The sequence below is a fragment of the Oratosquilla oratoria genome, chromosome 22 (assembly GCF_046742065.1).
Source record: "Oratosquilla oratoria isolate Oo_2021 chromosome 22, ASM4674206v1, whole genome shotgun sequence".
In the NCBI taxonomy this organism is placed as follows: Eukaryota; Metazoa; Arthropoda; class Malacostraca; order Stomatopoda; family Squillidae; genus Oratosquilla; species Oratosquilla oratoria.
Window position 1 is genome coordinate 44,229,481 of NC_134798.1, and position 20,191 is coordinate 44,249,671.

General features: G+C 43.6%; 1 long non-coding RNA gene across 1 annotated transcript in view; it reads right to left on the reverse strand.

Annotated features, from left to right (window-relative positions):
* Nucleotides 1-8,967: 8,967 nt before the first annotated feature.
* LOC143037238 (uncharacterized) overlaps nt 8,968-20,191 on the reverse strand; it is a 34,901-nt gene continuing 23,677 nt past the window's right edge. The window contains exons 2-3 of the long non-coding RNA XR_012967458.1: nt 14,620-14,730; nt 8,968-9,300 (exon numbers count right to left, since the gene is read on the reverse strand). This is a non-coding gene — a long non-coding RNA (uncharacterized LOC143037238). The remainder of the gene's footprint in view (nt 9,301-14,619; nt 14,731-20,191) is intronic.

Consider the following 20,191-nt stretch of genomic DNA (forward strand, 5'->3'; position numbering starts at 1 on the left):
AGAGGGAAGGGAAGGAAAGGGGAGAGGGGGAAGAGGGAAGGGGAGGGGGAAGAGGGAAGGGAAGGAAAGGGGAGAGGGGGAAGGAGGGGGAAAGGGGGAAGGGGAACGGGTGGGAGGGAAGAAAGGGTGGGAGAGGGAGGGGGGATGGGGAAGAGGAAAGGTGGGAGAGGGAGGAGGAAAGAGGGAAGAGGAAAGGGTGGGAGAGGGAAGGGGAAACGGGGGAGGGGAAAGGGGGGAAGGGAAAGGGTGGGAGGAGGAAGGGTGGGAGGGGAGGGTGGAAAGGGGGGAGGGTGCGAAAGACAAACGTTTGTATGAATAAAACCAACTTGCGTCACTCAAAATGAGGGGAGGGGGAGGGGAAGGGGAGGGGGTGTCATTGCATTGAAGGAGGCAAGATGACGTCATCTCGCCTAAGTGGTTCGAACAATCAGAGGCAAAAGTCCCTTCGACCTACCTAAGTCCCTCGACTGAATAAAATCGCCGGGCGGCAGCAAAGATACGTGGTTAAGGTAGTTAACTGTCTTCCAGTACCAAAGAGTTTAACCACAATAGGTTTCATTAAGGTTTACTTGTCCACAGTTTAATTATATACATACATTAATTAGAAAATTAAATAAGATAAAACAAACAAATAAAAATATATATAAATTAATCAAAAATACTTTAAAAATAATAAATAAAAACAAACGAAAAGCATCGATAGCAGAGAGAGAGAGAAGAGAGAGAGAGAAGAGAGAGAGAGTAAGAGAGAGCACGTGAGCAAACCCCCCCCCCCCGCCGAGCCCATAGAACTGCATCAGTGCCTCACCCTTAATGTGGGAAAAAAAAAAAAAAAAAAAAAAAAATCGATCACCCATGTGGCAACACTCGCATATCTGGCGTGTGTGTGTATATGTGTTCACGTTTCTGTAAGGCCTTGGACCACGTGCTGTACTCGTGATAGTTAACTATTACCCACACGAATGAGTGATCTGAGTTTATACCCTGATTAGTATGTGTTTGTGTGACGGTTAGATGTCTGCGCGGGCCGACTGGCTCCCCACAGTGCCGACATAGTTGTCAACGAAAAGCAAGTTGGCCGCAGGGTGGGTGGCCCTGGCCGCAGGGTGGATGGCACTGGCCGCAGGGTGGGTGGCCCTGGCCGCAGGATGGATGGCCCTGGCCGCAGGGTGGATGGTCCTGGCTGCAGGGTGGATGGCCCTGGCCGCAGGGTGGGTGGCCCTGGCCGCAAGGTGGGTGGCACTGGCCGCAGGGTGGATGGCCCTGGCCGCAGGGTGGATGGCCCTGGCCGCAGGGTGGGTGGCCCTGGCCGCAGGATGGATGGCCCTGGCCGCAGGGTGGATGGCCCTGGCCGCAGGGTGGATGGCCCTGGCCGCAGGGTGGGTGGCCCTGGCCGCAGGGTGGGTGGCACTGGCTGCAGGGTGGATGGCCTTGGCCGCAGGGTGGGTGGCCCTGGCCGCAGGGTGGATGGCCCTGGCCGCAGGGTGGATGGCCCTGGCCGCAGGGTGGATGGCCCTGGCCGCAGGGTGGGTGGCCCTGGCCGCAAGGTGGGTGGCCCTGGCCGCAGGATGGATGGCCCTGGCCGCAGGGTGGATGGCCCTGGCCGCAGGGTGGGTGGCCCTGGCCGCAGGGTGGGTGGCCCTGGCCGCAGGGTGGATGGCCCTGGCCGCAGGGTGGATGGCCCTGGCCGCAGGGTGGGTGGCCCTGGCCGTAGGGTGGGTGGCTCTGGCCGCAGGGTGAATGGCTCTGGCCGCAGGGTGAATGGCCCTGGCCGCAGGGTGGATGGCCCGAATGCAACAAACGCTTTGTGCGCCAATGTTCCTCCTCCTGGTCCTTGCCCGGGAGGACACAAAGAGGGTCAAGCGTTTCAACAGCCATTGTAAGAAGATGGGGTCTTATTACCTGTGGTACACATATGAGTACATGGACGCACACACGTACACACGCACACACACACACACACACACACACACACACACACACACACACACACACACACACACACACACACACACACACACATATATATATATATATATATATATATATATATATATATATTATAACTTTCATGTTATAGGAGTTATGTAAGAGTACTCTAATCTTGCGACATTTAAAAAAAAATCACATCTGGGATCGAACGCGGGACTCTGCAATCACAAGAACAAAGAACAAACCCTCGACGACGAGTCAGGATTGATGTTAAGCGTCTCACACCGTATGACTCAGTGACATCCTTCCAATGACATTCAGAACTCGTAATTTTATTTTATCTGTCGCCAGGCGATTTTATTCGACCCAAAGAGAGAGAGAGAGAGAGAGAGAGAGAGAGAGAGAGAGAGAGAGAGAGAGAGAGAGAGAGAGAGAGAGAGAGAGAGAGAGAGCGGGAAACGGGGGAATCACCGGGGGGCTTCTATCCTTAGCCAGAATAAAATACGTCATGTGCGACGCGTCTCCAGGAGCCCCAAGGAGGTCGGCCTGCACTGCGCCACGGGGACCACGAGTCGGGGGCCGAGCCTACAGCGCCACCGTGGCACGCTCTCTCTCTCTCTCTCTCGCACACACGTTGCAAAGGCTTTGCACGGCCAGGAGGACGGCGCCAATGTAACTAGGCACAATTGGGGGGAAGGCGAGATGGGAGAGGGGAGAGGGGGGAAAAGGGAAGATAGGGAGGGAGACAAAGAGATGGAAGGGAGAAAGGGAGAGAGAGAGAGAGAGAGAGAGAGAGAGAGAGAGAGAGAGAGAGAGAGACATAGGGATGGGTAAAGGCGGAGAGGAAGGGTAGAAGGAGTAGGGAGAAGGGAGGGAGTGGGAAGGAGAGAGAGGGGGAGTACAGGGGGAGTGAGGAGAGAAAGGGAGGGAGGGAGGGAGGGAGGGAGGGAAGGAGAGAGGCAGAGAGGGAGAAGGAGAGAGAGAGAGAGAGAGAGAGAGAGAGAGAGAGAGAGAGAGAGAGAGAGAGAGAGAGAGAGAGAGAGAGAGAGAGAGAGAGAGAGAGAGAGAGAGAGAGAGAGAGAGAGAGAGAGAATGAGAGACGAAGTTTCCTTTTCTCCCTCCCTCCCTCTCTCTCTCTCTCTCTGGAAGGGCCGGCCCGCCATTGCATGCCTGCCAGACGGCGAGGAGAAGAGCGTCGGGAGGGGGAGAGGGGGAGAGGGGGAGAGGGGGAGAGGGGGAGAGGGGGGGAGCTGTCGAGTCTCGCCCGCCCGCCCGACCGACTCGAGACCGACCACGTGGTGTGTGTGCGGCTCCCTCAATCGATACCCGGACCGAGCGGATCCGACCCAAACCGTCCAAGGAAGAAGACTGAGCTGAATGCAAGCACATGTTGTTGTTACTGCAAGCACGACGTCGTGTCCGTGTGTCCGTGCGTGTGTGTGTGTGTGCCCGTGTGTGTGTGTGTGTGTGTGTGTGTGTGTGTGTGTGTGTGTGTGCGTGTGTGCATGCATTCTGAGAATACAGTTTGATAAAGGTTTCACTATAGAAGCCGAAATATACATCCCCTGTTTCGCCTTTCTGCGGTTTTATACAAATGTGGGTTGGTTTTTCAACACACACACACACACACACACACACGTCCCTTTATACAATGGGACGGAACAGCGACATGACGTCATGGAGAAAGAAATTATGATAAAACAGATAAAAAATAAATTGCATCAATGCATCAAATTATGGATCCACTTAGAGGGCACAACCGAACCAAGATAAACAACCCAATTAAACAGATAAACTAATAACTAAATTAATTAATAAAATTAACTTTACCTATGCATTTATTCATTTATTTTTATCTATTATTATTTGTATTATTATAATTTTCATTTATTTATCATTATTATACATTTTTTCGCATCCGACCAAGTTATGGACCAAAAGGTCTCCTGTCGGCATGCTCCGCCTTTGTTATCCTTTGTAAATCATGAAAGTTTAATCGATTGACAAAAAAGACGGGACTCCACGACCATAATCCCTTCCTTAGGGTGCATCTCTAAACATCATACATAACAAAACAATTACGATGTTACCAAAATGCCTTTTCCTCCTCACAAGGGGGTAGCCGCTCCAACACGTACCCACCAATAATAACCATAAAAGAATCAAAATAAAAAATAAAATAAAATAAAATAAAATAATGATAAATCACAACTCTCCTTTGTAAGTACCTGCAATGTAAAAAAAAAAAAAAAAAAAAAAAAAAAAAAAAAAAAAAAAAAAAAAAAAAAAAAAAAAAAAAAACATTGCCAAGCTTCTCGGAAAAGCGAAACGCTACAGCTTGTTAAGCAGTTTACTGCACATGATGACCACCAGTGGAATTGACTGAAAGTTTTTCATGCAGTTAATATTATAAAGGTTTTAGAAACACACACACGCGCGCGCGCGCGAACACACACACATACACGTGCGCACACATTCGCACATACACACATATACACACGCACGCGAGCACACACACACACACACACACACACACACACGCTCGCACACACGTACATACACGCGCGCGCGAACACACACACACATACACGCGCGCACACACTCGCATACACATACACGCGTGCACACTCGCACACATACACGCGCGCGCACACTCGGAAATACACTCACATACATACACGTGCGCACACACTCGCACACACACATACACGCGCGCGCACTCGCAAATACATATACATGCAATAAAAACACTAGGAACGTGTGTTCACAAATGCATAACCACTAGGAAAAGTAAACTAACGAAGCAGAGCGCTTTCGTATAATTACATCTTCAGTGCAGATACACATACATACACGTACGCACACACATACACACACACGTGTGCACACATTTGCACAAACATTTCACACCGATCTCTTTCGATCTTACTCTTTCCTGAATCCACGGTGATCCTCTACAAAGATTTTATTCTGGCTAATATTAGACGGTGGTGGGAGAGGATCATCGTACTGATCGCTTAAACACTAAACTCCTTCGTCATTCTTTTAAAGATTTGATCTTTGTTAACAACATACGCGTTTAGGCTTAGATACCGCTACTGCACCCAAACGCCATTATTAAGGTGTCGCCAGGCGATTTTATTCCACGGAGGGAATGGGGGGGGAGGGGCAGGTGCCCAAGGACTTCCTGAAGTCCTGAAATCTGTCATTGGTTGTCTGTCTGAAGTACAGGGATATATATTATCCAGCCTGTTCAAGGACGCCACTCCCTCCCCTCCCCACCACCTCACCCTCATCCTGGTCACTAAAAAATACACACACGTCAGACGATTTTATTCAGTTTGACAATGGCACCGTACTGGGGCCCATCAAGGTCTTGAGCGAAAAAAAAAAAAAAAAAAAAAAAAAAAAAAAAAAATTAGCTGTACCGTACAGTATAAAATATTATATGAGATCTCAGGCGCTTCTAAGAACAAAATATATGAAGTAAGCCACCGTAGATAAGGGTATATATTTCACCTATCAATATTAAAAAATTCGTATACTTTCGTTTATCCGTAAAGAAAACACGTTTATTTCGTTTATTCTAACCGAACCTCGTTTATCCGAAATAGAAACTTATTTATCCATAAAAAACATTTATTCGGACAGAACCTCGTTTATCCGAACAAATACCACCCCGTGCATCCGAAATGAATATAATTGATCCGAAAGAGCCCTTTTTAACTCGACATCATTCATCCGGAAAATAATCTCGCTTATCCGAAAAAAATCCCCGTTCATTCGAACAAAACCTCTTTTATCCGAAAAAGAACCCCGTTCATTCGAACAAACCTTTTATCCGAAAAAAGAGCCCCGTTCATCCAAACAAAACCTATTTTATCCGGAAAAAGAACCCCTTTCATTCGAACAAAAACTCTTTTGTCCGAAAAAAGAAACCCGTTCATCCAAACAAAACCTCTTTTATCCGAAAAAAGAACCCCGTTCATTCGAACAAAACCTCTTTTATCCGAAGAAAAAAAAATCCATCTGGTTCCGTCGTTTGAGTAATTCTTTCGTTATCTTGACGTTCATTAGATATTCTATTCTGGCTAACGTCAGATGCTTTAATTCATCTCAGGACAGTGATTCTCAATCGGGGGGAGGGGGGATGACAAGAATTGAGGGGGACCGTCGCCTTTCTGTTACAAATTATACGTTTATATGATGATTATTCATCGTGACAAATTTGAGGAAAGAGAGGAAACGGAAACTCGAGAAGAGCTCTTCTCGAGTTTCCGTTTCCTCTCTTCCCTCAAATACGTTTATATACAGTATATGAAGAATCTAAAATAAACAAATAGATAAATAAATAAATAAAAAATCCATCACTGTTCTGGCAGAAGATAATTATGATTATAAACTTTCTAATAAACCAAAAATTTTCTTTTCATCAACTTTTTTATTATTGTTTTATTTTTCAATATAATCATTATCATTTTTTGTGGTGGTATTTAGAAGAACAATGAACGGGAGCCCCACGGGTGTTAAGTACTCATGAAGAGGGGGGAGGGGGTATGGAAAAAAAAAAAAAAAAAAAAAAGTTGACAACCACTGACGAAGGGTGTTCAGCTACTGCGCATCCAAGTTGCGCACATTCCCTTTTATCCGAACATACTCCTCTGGTTGTGTCCTTTCCCGCAACCTTGGGGGAACGCCCCCCCCATACCGACACAGGGGGGATGGGGGGATAAAATATATACCCCCACCCAATCACAAGACGCAGATAAGCTCCCACACATTATGACGTCTAGTGGCGTCAGTTTTCTCCTCGCCTCAGCCAGCCCCTACTTCCCCCACCCTCCCCCATATTCCCCCCACATCTCTCGCAATCCCCCAACAACCCCCCTACCGTGTCTGGGCTGACCCACCTCATCTCCCCCTAATAATTTCAACACACCCGTGTCTCCCCCCAGCAATGCACTTCCCCCCAACACTCCCCCCAGGCGCCCAGAAGTCTTAAGGTCATTGAAGCGACGAAGTGTCTGAATAATAATAATAATAATGATATTGATAATATTAATAATAATGAAATAATAATAATACATATACCAAAGTCTTTTTCCCCCTTATTATTACTATAATTATCACCCAGTGAACACTGTCTAATTCATGAGCAGGTGGTCGTGAGTTCGATTTCCGGGACCCGCTGCGTGTTTCTTGCATTGGTCCCAGACAGCCCAGGTCATCCGGGGAGGCGACCCCACCATCGGCAAAAAAAAAAAAAAAAAAAAAAAAAAAAAAAAGGTAATTGACAGGGGTTTTCACTTCCCACTTAATGATAACAATAATAATAAAACAAAACAAAATGCCAGCCCCTTGGGCCCGCACCTCTGGGAGCATGTGCGGGCGGCGACGGTCGGGAATGAGCCGCTCCTCTTCGACGTCCTTCCAACAAAGTCGAACAGTAAGGCCTATCTCCTCTAGCATAAGTACTGGCGGGTTCAATGCGTCACCACTGCATACCACAAAACTGGTATTAACAGTAGTCCAACCTACTACGTCCGTCTTACCACGAACCGCTATGTACACACGCGCGCACGCGCACGCACACACACACACACACACACACGCAAGGACAACAAGCGCAAGGATGTGTTTGATAGAATGCAAACGTGCACATGGCCACAAGCAAATAAACAGATACTTACATGGATTATATATCATTATTTTTTTTATTATCCTATCTATTTGTTATTTCTTAATGTGGGGATTATCCTGGACAAAACCTATAGAAATGCATATACTGGTAATAAGTACTGGATCTGAAATAGCTATAACACACACGCGCGCATACACACACGCACACACACACACACACACACGACTTGATGGCGCAGTGGTAGCGTTCGCGGCAGCCACTACGGCGGTCCGGGTTCGAGTCCCGCACAGGGCTGAAATAATTTCAGTATAGCTGCGTTGCGAGTCGCTACTCCAACTCTCATGAATCACACTAAAACCAAAATCTAATAAATAAATAAATAAACAAATAAATAAATACATAGATAAAAGTGCAAATGCTGTCGAATGGATGAAACAGTTCCTATGTATAAGCTCAGACACACAAAGTCATATCATTTTTCCCTCCGAATACCGGCTTTGTTGTCTATAAATAGACAACGCGGAAACCTGTTAGGATAAAAAAAAAAAAAAAAAAAAAAAAAAAAAAGAAAAAAAAAAAATTTCCAAAGGTTACCGACAATTTCATTTCGAAACAAATTCCCAAAGATTTTGTCACCATGTGAACACAACCTACGGCGCTACACAAGACACAAATCTATGACGTCACAGTGGCCGATCTATGACGTCACAGAACAATATATTACGTCACTATACATGATCCAATCAATGACTGACAGAAAACCCACCCTATGACATCACACAACACCCAATTTATGACGTCACAACACCAAACACTTGACGACACATGTTGAGCCCATTTTATGACGTCATGGCCTAGAATCCAATGACAAACCGAGAACACAATCTATGACATTAATCTAGAATTCAACATATGACGCAATATCTAGGATCCAAAAAGGCGTCACACCGAGAATCCAATGTATGACGCAATATCTAGAATACTAGATATTACGTCGCATAGAGAATCCATGTCGTATGCTTTTTCTAATTTACATATTTCAAAGGCGGCAAAAAGGTACAATTATATCAACAACTGCAGCAACAACAACAACAATAATAATAATAATAATAATAATAATAATAATAATGATAGCAATAATAATGATCAAATAATAGGATAATCATAATAAAATTTCATAATATATAATAATAAAAATAATAAGACAGATAAGATATAAATAAATAACAATTTCATTTCAGAAAGCAGCTAAGATCTGGTGTAGAAATATATATATATATATATATACTGAATATAATAATATACATGTATGTATGGATAAACAACAACCTAGGACAAAAGCACAATAGGCAACCCTCCCACCCTAGAACGATGCCGACATTGACTGTTGACAAATCTACGAGGTCCAGCAACAGCAACTTACCTGCAATTGGCGAGGGGAGGGCGGGCGTGTGGGCGGAGGCGGCGGGGGTGAGTAGGCACCCTCACCCGGTGCGCAGTTACCGCCCCTCTCCCACTGACGCACCTCTGTGTCTTCCGTCACGATGGTGGTATTGTTTTGGTAACAAACCACTTCCCCGGCGGCCGCTTTGATCACTATTTCTTTACTTCAGCCACCCGCCTTTCCACATATTCACAAAAATTCAGTATTTTTTTCTCTCTCTCTTTTTCTTTTTATCTATCCAACACCTGTGGTTCAATAACTACCTTATCTATAAAGGTGCTAGCTATGAAAACATGCATTTTAGTCCATAACAAAAATAATAACAATAATAATAATAATAATGCGTATGGTAATCACAATCACAATTTTTTTTTCTTCCTTATTGCACAGCACGTCGTCGTACCACTCCGCCATTCGCGTGTACCTTCAAGGCAAGCACACAGCCCGTAAATCACCATCACTTTACCCGTCAATCGATCCGTAAACACTCGACGGGTAATCGACGAGTCGGTTCGACCCGAGGTCTCCCTGATCACGCCGAGTCAGCCACGTGGTGCAGACAACCGCGCACTTACACCAGCTACGAGCTTCCTCGTCCACGCGCGCAAACAGAAGCAAGCAGGTGGCCTCAAAACGCTTGTCTCTTTGCTGACCCTAAGCGGGTTTAGTATATATTGAGCATAAACTATATATATATATATATATATATATATATATATATATATATATATATATATATATACATATATATATATATATATATATATATATATATATATATATATATATGAGGGATTTTAGGCGATGGAAATAAAATGAAGATGCTCTCGGAATAGTTTGAGTACAAACTATTCCGAGAGCATCTTCATTTTACTTCCATCGCCCAAAATCTCTCATCTGTCATTTGATATCTAAATATATATATATGTATATATATATATATGTATATGTATATATATATATGTATATATATATATGTATATATATATATACACACACACACACACACACACACACACACACACACACATATATATATATATATATGTATATATGTGTATATATATATATATGTATATATATGTATATGTATATATATATATATATATATATATATATTTTTTTTTTTCTATTAAATAATACAGCATACTCAGCACTGGAAATCTTCTTCCTTAAACTTTCTATCCTTCTCGCTATTTTCCTTTCTGTAGGAGGAAGGGAGAACACAATATCACCAAATGGAACCATAGTGATTTTGGAAATAAAAACAAATTCATTACTTACAACGTTTCGCCTATGCTTTAGGCATCCTCTGGTAATTTTAATTTTTAAATCTACAAATCATGATCATATATACAATGTATACAAAATGAACTAGGATAGGTACTTTTTGTTTAAATATAAAATCAGCGTTATACGCGCGTACATTACGAGAGCCTTTAAAATATGTTCGAACTGGTACCTCCTCCACCAAGAATTGAACAGAATCAAACAAATATTGACAAACAATGGGTTCTCGATGTGTGATATTGACAAAGAAATTAGAAATAAAATGGAGAAATTTAATTCTGTACTTGGTAATACAGAAAATTCGAAGAGTACTATAAATATTTACTACCAAAGTACAATGACATCCGCATATAAAACAGATGAAAAAGTCATTAAAAATATCATTTATAAAAATTGTAAACCCAAGAAGCAAGAGGACTCCTTACAATTGGTTATATACTATCGTAACCCCAGAACTGCATCACTTATTATGAAAAACAACTTATCAGGAGAAAAAGATATTTCAAAACAAAGTTACGTTGTGTACAAATACTCATGCCCTTTCAACAAAGACGGTGCGCTTTGCAATGACGAGTACATTGGACACACAACTCAAACTTTGTCTCAAAGGCTTACTTTTCATATGCAGAATGGTGCAATAAAATCGCACATTTCTAAAATTCATATGATGAATATTTCGCGGGAAGTTTTGAATAGTAGTACATCGATTTTAGCAAAGAACACCAATAAGAGAAAATTAAAATGTATGGAAGCTGTATTAATAAAGAATCACCTACCAGCAATTAATATACAATTAAATATGTGTGGAACCCTGGAGCTGTTCGGGGCATCCCACGGGGCGCCAAGAAGAATTTAAACAAAAAGTACCTATCCTAGTTCATTTTGTATACATTGTATATATGATCATGATTTGTAGATTTAAAAATTAAAATTACCAGAAGATGCCTAAAGCATAGGCGAAACGTTGTAAGTAATGAATTTGTTTTTATTTCCAAAATCACTATGGTTCCATTTGGTGATATTGTGTTCTCCCTTCCTCCTACAGAAAGGAAAATAGCGAGAAGGATAGAAAGTTTAAGGAAGAAGATTTCCAGTGCTGAGTATGCTGTATTATTTAATAGAAAATGTCTCCAAGAAAACCTGCTCCCTAAATTTACCTATATATATATATATATATATATATATATATATATATATAATATATATATATATATATATATATATATATATATATATATACATACATACAAGTCTTTCGCTTATCATCGGTGGCGGGTACACATTCGATTCGATTTAAGGGATCCGACCACAATCTAAGGTAATCCAGATTTAAGGGACTCCTCAAAGGAGTTTTTATGAAGTAAATTTGTTGAACATGACGTCCTTTAGGGTATAAAGAATCCCTTAATCCTAAATCCTTTAAATCGATCCGTTAAATCGAGGGTCAAGTACACACACACACACACACACTAACGGCTCGGTGGCGGAAACGGCTCGGTGGCGGATTGGTAAGGCACTGGCCTCACAAGCCAGAGAACCGGGGTTCGATTCCCCGGCCGGGCGGAGATAAGTTGGGTTTGTCTCCTTTCACGTGTAACCCCTGTTCACCTAGCAGTGAGTAGGTACGGGACGTTAGTCAAGGAGTTGTGACCTTGCTGTCCCGGTGTGTGGTGTGTGAGTGGTCTCAGACCTACCCAGAGATCGGCAAATAATGAGCTCTGAGCTCACTGCCATAGGGTGGTGTCTGGCTGTCTCGACAGAGACTGCAGCAGATCCGAGGTGAATACACACACACACACACACACACACACACACACACACACACATATATATATATATATATATATATATACACACACACACATTTTAACAACCACATTGCACTTTAATTCTAAGCCATCAACATCGGGAGACCCAATGGGGCCACATGCAGAAAATGAAATGCGGTACTGCCGAGTACTCGAACTCAGCGATCACATGACAAGTGCCATAGTAACTAACCAACTACGCTATCGAGTCCTCGGCAGTACCACATTCCAATTTCTGCATGTAACCCCATTGGGTCTCCCGATGTTGATGGCTTAGAATTAAAGTGCATTGTGGTTGTTAAAATGTATCTCTAATCATTGGGACCTATTCAGTGTTGTACATATATATATATATATATATATATATATATATATATATATATATATACATACATAGATATACATACATATATATATATATATATATATATATATATATATATATATACATACATACACAAACAAAAAATACGAAGAATACTTATCTTATCCATCCACATACCAACATACCCTCTCGCTTTCCCCAATCTCCCATGTACTACGGCCGAAGCCACGGAAAACAGCGCGCAGCTTTAATACATACAGTAGGGCGGCTGTACTGGAGACGGGGAAAGGGGGTGGAAGAGGGGGAGAGAGGGGGGAAGTCAATACCAGAGTAATCGATTGACTTCAAGCAGCGACCAGACACGCGAAGCTGCAGGGCAGACGAGTGGGGGGAAGGGGGAGGGGGGGGAGATGCGAGAGGTGTAGGGGGGGAAGAAGGGGGGTAAGGACAGCGGTGAGAGGGACGGGAGGGGGGAGAGGGGGAGGTGATTGATTTCGATATAATCAACATTTGTGCTGCATCCACATTTATTATTGCAGTTACTAGTTGTCCCAGGGAAGTTGTTTGAACTCGATTCTCAGTACCACAACTGTGAAGCAACATCCCTACACACACACACACATTCCTACACACACATACAAACACACAGTATATATATATATATATATATATATATATATATATATAATTATATATATATATATAATGTATATATATATAATTATATATATATATATAATGTATATATATACATTTATATATATATACATATATATATATATTATATATACATATATATATATATTATATACATATATATATAATTATATACATACAGTATATATATATATATATATAAATATATTATATACATATATAATATACATATATATATATATATATTCGTATATATATATATATATATGTGTGTGTGTGTGTGTGTGTGTGTGTGTGTGTGTATGTATGTGTGTGCGTGTATGCCTGACCACCTAGTGATAATGAGCCTACTGAGTTCATTCAACCCCACAAAACCTGGAGAGCCCGTTTATCGGATCAAAGGGGGCTGCGTGACGTCACTGGCCCCGTAACATCGACGCAGTAAACAACCGATGACGTCAGTGTTGCATGTTGAAAAATGTGCCGCTGGCGCTCCACGTGGACGGCTGCGACACACATCCTCACCAGTTCACCAACATTGTTTATTCTGACGTGTCAAAATAGGCCCCGCCTACTTATGCTACGAGTCACTCTGTGATTGGACAAGGCGTCATGGTCTACTTTAAGGACCAATCACGTATCACTGCAGCGAAATGGGGGATGGAGTCTATGATATTACTAAAATAGGATAAAGGTGAGGAGCACACGCCGGGAGGCGCTGAGTAGCTGTGGCAGAAGTCATGATCTTTTCATTTAGTGAGCTTGAAATTATTGTTGGAAAATGGAGAGTAGTGTGGGACTTGAACCCATGACTAGAAAGATACGAGTACCGGATGCTTCAGATGACGCCATAAGACAATCTATTTCATATCCTCTATAGATTGAGTACTGCAGGATTCGAACCGGGTCCACGCAGCCACTGAAGCGTCCTTATGACAATCTAAAAACGGTGACGCCCTTGATACACTTTATTCTAGTTGCCGTCAGGCGATTTTATTCATAAATAGCAGATTCGGCGGTGTAATGAGACTTTGCTCTTTTTCGAATCTGCTGGATACAAATCACTTGCCGACCCTAGAATAAAAGCTGTAAAGTGCGTCCCCTGATGATGGCTCAGCTACCAGGAATATTAATTCTTTTTCCGGGTCCCTTCTTCCTGATGACGAACTTCATATATTTGCTTCTCAGTCTAGCGCCACATGATTTTATTCATAGCTCCCAAGGACAGGAAATATTGATGTATGAAAATCTTAAGGCGACTGTGTATAAAGTTCGTTATTGTATTTCACCGACGTGTTTATAGTGAGCTTGAGCGCATTTCTTGTAAACAGCACGCCATAAGAGGCGTTGTTGCTCGTTTCTCGTTCCCTCTCTCATACACCACAAGCATAACCATATCGCAACGAACTTGATCATAAAACAATCGGGAATAACCGAGAACTAACAAATGAATAATAATAAACATATAAATTGCAATAAATGAATAAAATAAAGAAAAATTCTAACTATGAGAATGTTATACCTAAGAATTTGCGACTTTGCTTTGCAAAAAATGTCGAATTTCGTCTCGTTTTTGGGGTCAAATTCGAATTTTCTTTTCCTCGTTTTCTATTTCCTGACGAACCGCATGGACCTGTGGAAGAAAAGAAAAACAAAATTAGTCATTATTATTACAAGAAAAAAGAAAAGATCACAATATATTTCAGTCTGAAATTAATAGTTTTCATAACTACGTATTTTCCCAAATGAAGCCAAGTCGACCTAATAAAATAAATGTAATATAACCTTTGCCTTTCTTTTAATAAAATCATCCAGTGGTAGCCAGAATAAATACAAAAAATAATGCCACATCCGGCAAATGATTTTATTAAGGGGCGACGATCTAAAAAAAAGAAAAAAAAACGCGAACTACACTTAACTCGTGGTTTAACGACAATACGTTCGCGAAAACAAATTCTTCGTCAATAGCGTGGCATAAGTCGAAGACGGCACATACGTATGTGCCGAGGACCTAGTGTCCCCTAATGTACACACACACCGGGACCGGCAACGGCACCGGCAGGCAGGCAGGCAGGCCGGCCCGATAACGGCTGATAGGCATCAAACGTAATGATTACGCAACCGGCTATCTCAAAGACACGCTCTGGTGCACCGATTCCCTCATCAATTTACTGAGCCTCGTCGATGATCGCCTGACACCCCAGCCCCCCCGGGTGGCAAATGACGAAAACACCCAACATACGGATAGCTCATGAAATTATACGGTAGTTGGAGGTGGAGGGGGAGGAGTGGGGGGGGGGATTAAGGGGGAGTGGGAGGAGTGGGGGGAGGAAGTTCAACAAGCTGTGGCACTTGGAATCGTAATGACCTTGGCCTACATACGCCATGTCCGATCTGTTTATCTTCATATACATATATATGTATATTTCTTGTCACATGTGGCGAGAAGAGGCCCCTGGAGGGGTTTAACTGTGGGGGGGAACCATTACCTTAAGTACTAGAGCATCTCCATGGATCCCATGATCATCTCTGTGTGCCTGTCTGGTCCACACATCCTCTCTCTTGTCTAAATCTTCCCTGAGCTTTTCTATTGTTTTCCTCAGTCTCTACTATTTATTTTCTCTCGTGAAATATCTATTACTCATTACACTGCACCTCTTAATACTTCTTGTTTCTCAACAGGCCCTACAGACCAAAGAGTTTCTTCCACTTTTCCCTACTGAAGAATCTCTTGTCTGTTCGACTACCTCCTCCCAGTTTCCTATCGCTTCGTCCACCTCCGGTGCCTTTCCTACCTTGAAAAATTTTCAACACCACTTTTAGCCCTTTATTTTCTTTCCTCCTACAATAATGTCCTTTCCAAATCACCAACGTCCCACTTATGACGTTTCTAGTTCTTCTTCAGTGTGGATGTCGAATCCCTTCGGTATCGTGAAGGTACCACGGAGATGAATAAAATAGTCTGGCGGCATACGGAATGAAGGGAAAAGTACCACCCGGACATTAGGCCGTCTGTGCGTGCTTGTGTGTTTGTGCGCGCGCGCGCTCGCGGGCGCAATTTCACGTTATCCGTGTCTGACTCTATCTCTACTCCGATAAGTCATGTTTCTTATGATTATGCATCATTACCATTAGTACTACAATTATTGCTGTTTTCACCATCAACATAGTCCTTACTGCCTACTTAATCCACTTCCCAAACTCGACGGGTTACGCTAAATGAGTTTATCAGTCGGCAGTGGGTCGTTACCCCTCTGAACTTTGAGTGAGACAACAGTCTCGTCAGTCTTGTCACCCAGTTGTTGTAAACAGATCGAGGATCGTGCACACGACCAGGAAAGCATCCCGAAAGAGCACAGGGTAGGACAATAAGCATTCTCTGCAAGCACACAAGGGAGGACAACAAGCATTCTCTGAAAGCAGACGGGACTGGACAACAAGCATTCTCTCAAAACACATAGGCCAGGGAAGCAAGGTTTTATCCCAAAACACAAACAAGATTAGACGAACTGTTTCCGCTAGGAGGAACCTGATTGCGATCGAAACAGTCACCTTTGCCCTATGTGCACGGGTGGCTACTGCAGTGAGAGTGCGACTTGAAGAACTTGGCCGATTTTTTTTTTTTTTTTTTTTTTTTAAGATGGCCGCTGAATTCCCTTGTCGGAATTCGGGATTTTATGACCGGACAGTGTTCTTGTGCTCTTGCACGCCGCAGCCCTCAACAACCAGGTGGGCATTGCAGATCAAACTGTAACATTTAATCCCCTCTTACAACACATTCTTCATTTCTTGGTTGTTTTTCCGTGTAGCCTACTTCCACAAATACAACGTAATCTCTTCGTGTCCTTCTCGTCTATTGCCGTGAAAACTGAATATCGTTAGTTGTGGGGTTCGAATCTCGCACTCCTCTCCGATTCCCAGCACTGTTACTTGACTCAAACAGTCCTCAAAGCGAATAATAGGGCAAAGGTTATGGCTTCGGCCGCAGGTTCGATCCTCCTGCCGTAGGTTCCTCGCCTTTTTCAAAAGGCACAAATCTTGTGCAGGCCTATATTCAAGCTCATAATCACCAATGTGCTACTTTTCGGTATTCACCGAGTTTCCGCATTCGGGTTCATAATTACCTATATGCTACTTTACGGTATTCACTGGGTCTCCTTATTCAAGCTCACAATTACCTGCGTGCTACTTTTCGGTATTCAATGGGTCTTCACATTCAGGCTCACAATTACCTATGTGCTACTTTACGGTACTCATTGGGTACAATATATAACCGTCCGCGGCTAGTTTCCTTAACATGAGGCGACTTCTGTAACCATCCCACTCATGTATTTTTTGAGGCCGACGTTGGATCGCCTCCCCTCCTGGTCACGGCTGTCGGGAACCAACACTGCAAGCCCGCTTCAGCTTCCGGGACTCGAACTCATGACCACCTACTCAAAAGTTCAAGATGGTATCCACTGTGCTACCTCTCGATGTCTCATTCTACCAATCCAATAAAATATCACAGTTCCAATCCTTCGACATTACAATCTTATGGTCATAAAGCCGTTACGCGTTGACGCTTAACGGGACTCGAACCACCTCACCTCTGACCTCCAGACGCCTGCGCCCTTGTCTACTCGCCCATCACCACCACTCCCCAGCTGAATAAAATCGCTTGGCGACAACGAGAAATTAGTTAATTCACATGAAGTCATTCTGAGTTTGTTCACCTTGCGGGTTCGTCACTCAACGTTGGGGACGTAAGACTCGTTTCACACGCGTCGACTTTTCGCCGTGCGTCGTCCACGACACGACGTCGTGCTCTCAAATAACCATGGGTGTCTATGGATGCTTTCACACGTCACGACCACGTGTGAAACGAGCCTTAACGTTGAGCCCCTCCGATTAATAGGTTAAAGTTCTAACTATAGATGGGGATGATGGGTTGTAATGGATATGAAACTGCCTAGTGTAGGCCTTATGGTCTCTTGCAGTCTCACCCATTCCTATGTTTTGTTTTGGTTCTGGAGACCACGCAGACCTTACGGTAACTGTATTCGGTATTTCGTGGGTGATACCAGCGATTCTATCCCAGGTATCTTGGCTCCTCTTAAGCCACCAACCACATCCTAAGTAGCCTTACAGTCTGTCATAACCAGCGTTTCTAGCCTTGTCTTAAATAAAATCACTTTGAGGCAGCCAGAATAAAATCATGAAAGGCACTTCCAGTAGGATGCCGAGCTGTAGCAAAGCCAAGCGAAACCAGACCAAGCGAAGCCAAAACCAAGTGAAACTAAGCCAAGCCAAACCAAACGAGCCTAACCTAAGCGAAACCAAGCCAAACCAAACGAGCCCAACCTAAGCGAAACCAAGCTAATTTAAGCCAAGCCAAGCGAAACCAAGCCAAGCCAAGCGAAACTAAGCCAAGCTAAGCGAACCGAAGCGAACCAAGAAACTAGTGGACCTAAACCCCCCTCCCCCCTCAATACTGAATAAAATCGTGTGACCTTTTTAGCCAGAACGAACACTACAAATTATCACACTAGTCAAGGGATCAGACATTAAACTTAGGACCGGCCTTCCACTCAATAAAATCAACTGGCGGCACACTTCCGTACTGGGTGGTACCTTTCCCCTTAACCATGTTGGCGCCAGACGATTTTATTCATGTCCGTGGCGCCTCCTTCCGTCCTAGGCGGTACTTTTCCTTTCATTGTTTGTCGCCAGGCTATTTTTTTCATATCCGTGGCGTTTCCTTCCGTCCTAGGCGGTACTTTTCCTTTCACTGTCTGTCGCCAGGCGATTTTATTAGTTTCCATGGAATTGCATGTCACCCATGACCAGCGCTTCTATCCTTCTGAACGATATCACGTCAAAGAGGTGGAGTCACTGAGGTGGAGAGGGAGAGAGAGAGAGAGAGAGAGAGAGAGAGATAGAGAGAGAAAGGCCATTTCCAAGCGAAGACAGGTCTCCAATGTTGCATGCCTCTGGTCAGTAGGAGTGTCAGCAAGGCGCACTTGAGTACTGACTGCATGGAGATGGATAGAGTCGGCACGGGGTTGCAACAAACGTGCCACACTGCGTTCCACGCGAGGCGGCAAAGGGCAAAGTGCCCCTGGTAGGTGTAGAGGCTGACATGTAAAATGTCATTTACCTAACGTATGTCCCACACAGAGTGCGCAGTGTCACTTAGGTGTGTATATGCCAAATGCGCATGACACCTCCACTTCGCTCCCTTCTCTTTTTCCACCACCCGAGGATAGAAACGTCAGTAAACTACAGACCATCTTTGCCACCCCACCCTTACCCTTCTAAGTGCTCTGTTCCACTTCAGAGGTACGTAAGTGTTAAGTGTCATGTACTTACACTTAAGTTCCTTTCCCACGCCATCAGTATCCCTGGACGTCAGCCCACTTTTCACCAACGTACCTGTTCCCAGTTTGGTTCCTCTCCAAGTGTGACACTTGTCCAGATAAAGCCTCCCTTCGTATGAATGGCAATGCCAAGTACCGAATGGTCTCCACGTGAGCTTGCTTCCCCACGTCAAAGATAATGGCAATGTATGTGTGTGTGTGATTCACCATGGTCTTTGATCACGTGTTGGATTCGTGATCGACAGCTATTTCCCTCCCGGAAGAGAGCTCAGAGCTTATATATGACCGATCTATGGGTAATGCTGTGAGCTTCCACGCACACACACACCTAACTCCCCACCCACGAGAGTTGGAGTAACGACTCTCAGCGCAGCGATAATGACATCATTTCAGCCCTGGACGGGATTCGAACCCGGATCTTGTAGTGGCTGCCGGGAACTCTATCAACTGCGCCATCGAGTGTGTGTGTGTGTGTGTGTGTGTGTGTGTGTGTGTGTGTGTGTGTGTGTGTGTGTGTACTTAATGCCCCGGCTATTCTCCCAAACAGAATTTCATTTATATACATCATTAACCAAGTGTTCTTCTCTGGAGAACATTTTTATATCAAAATATTCGCATTAATATATCCGCGCAATGCGCGTTAATCCCGCCATCTAAAACATGCTAATACCTTTGTGCAACGGGTTATGCTTGATGTAGAATTCATCATCCTGTGCACAGTGCATTAATATCTCC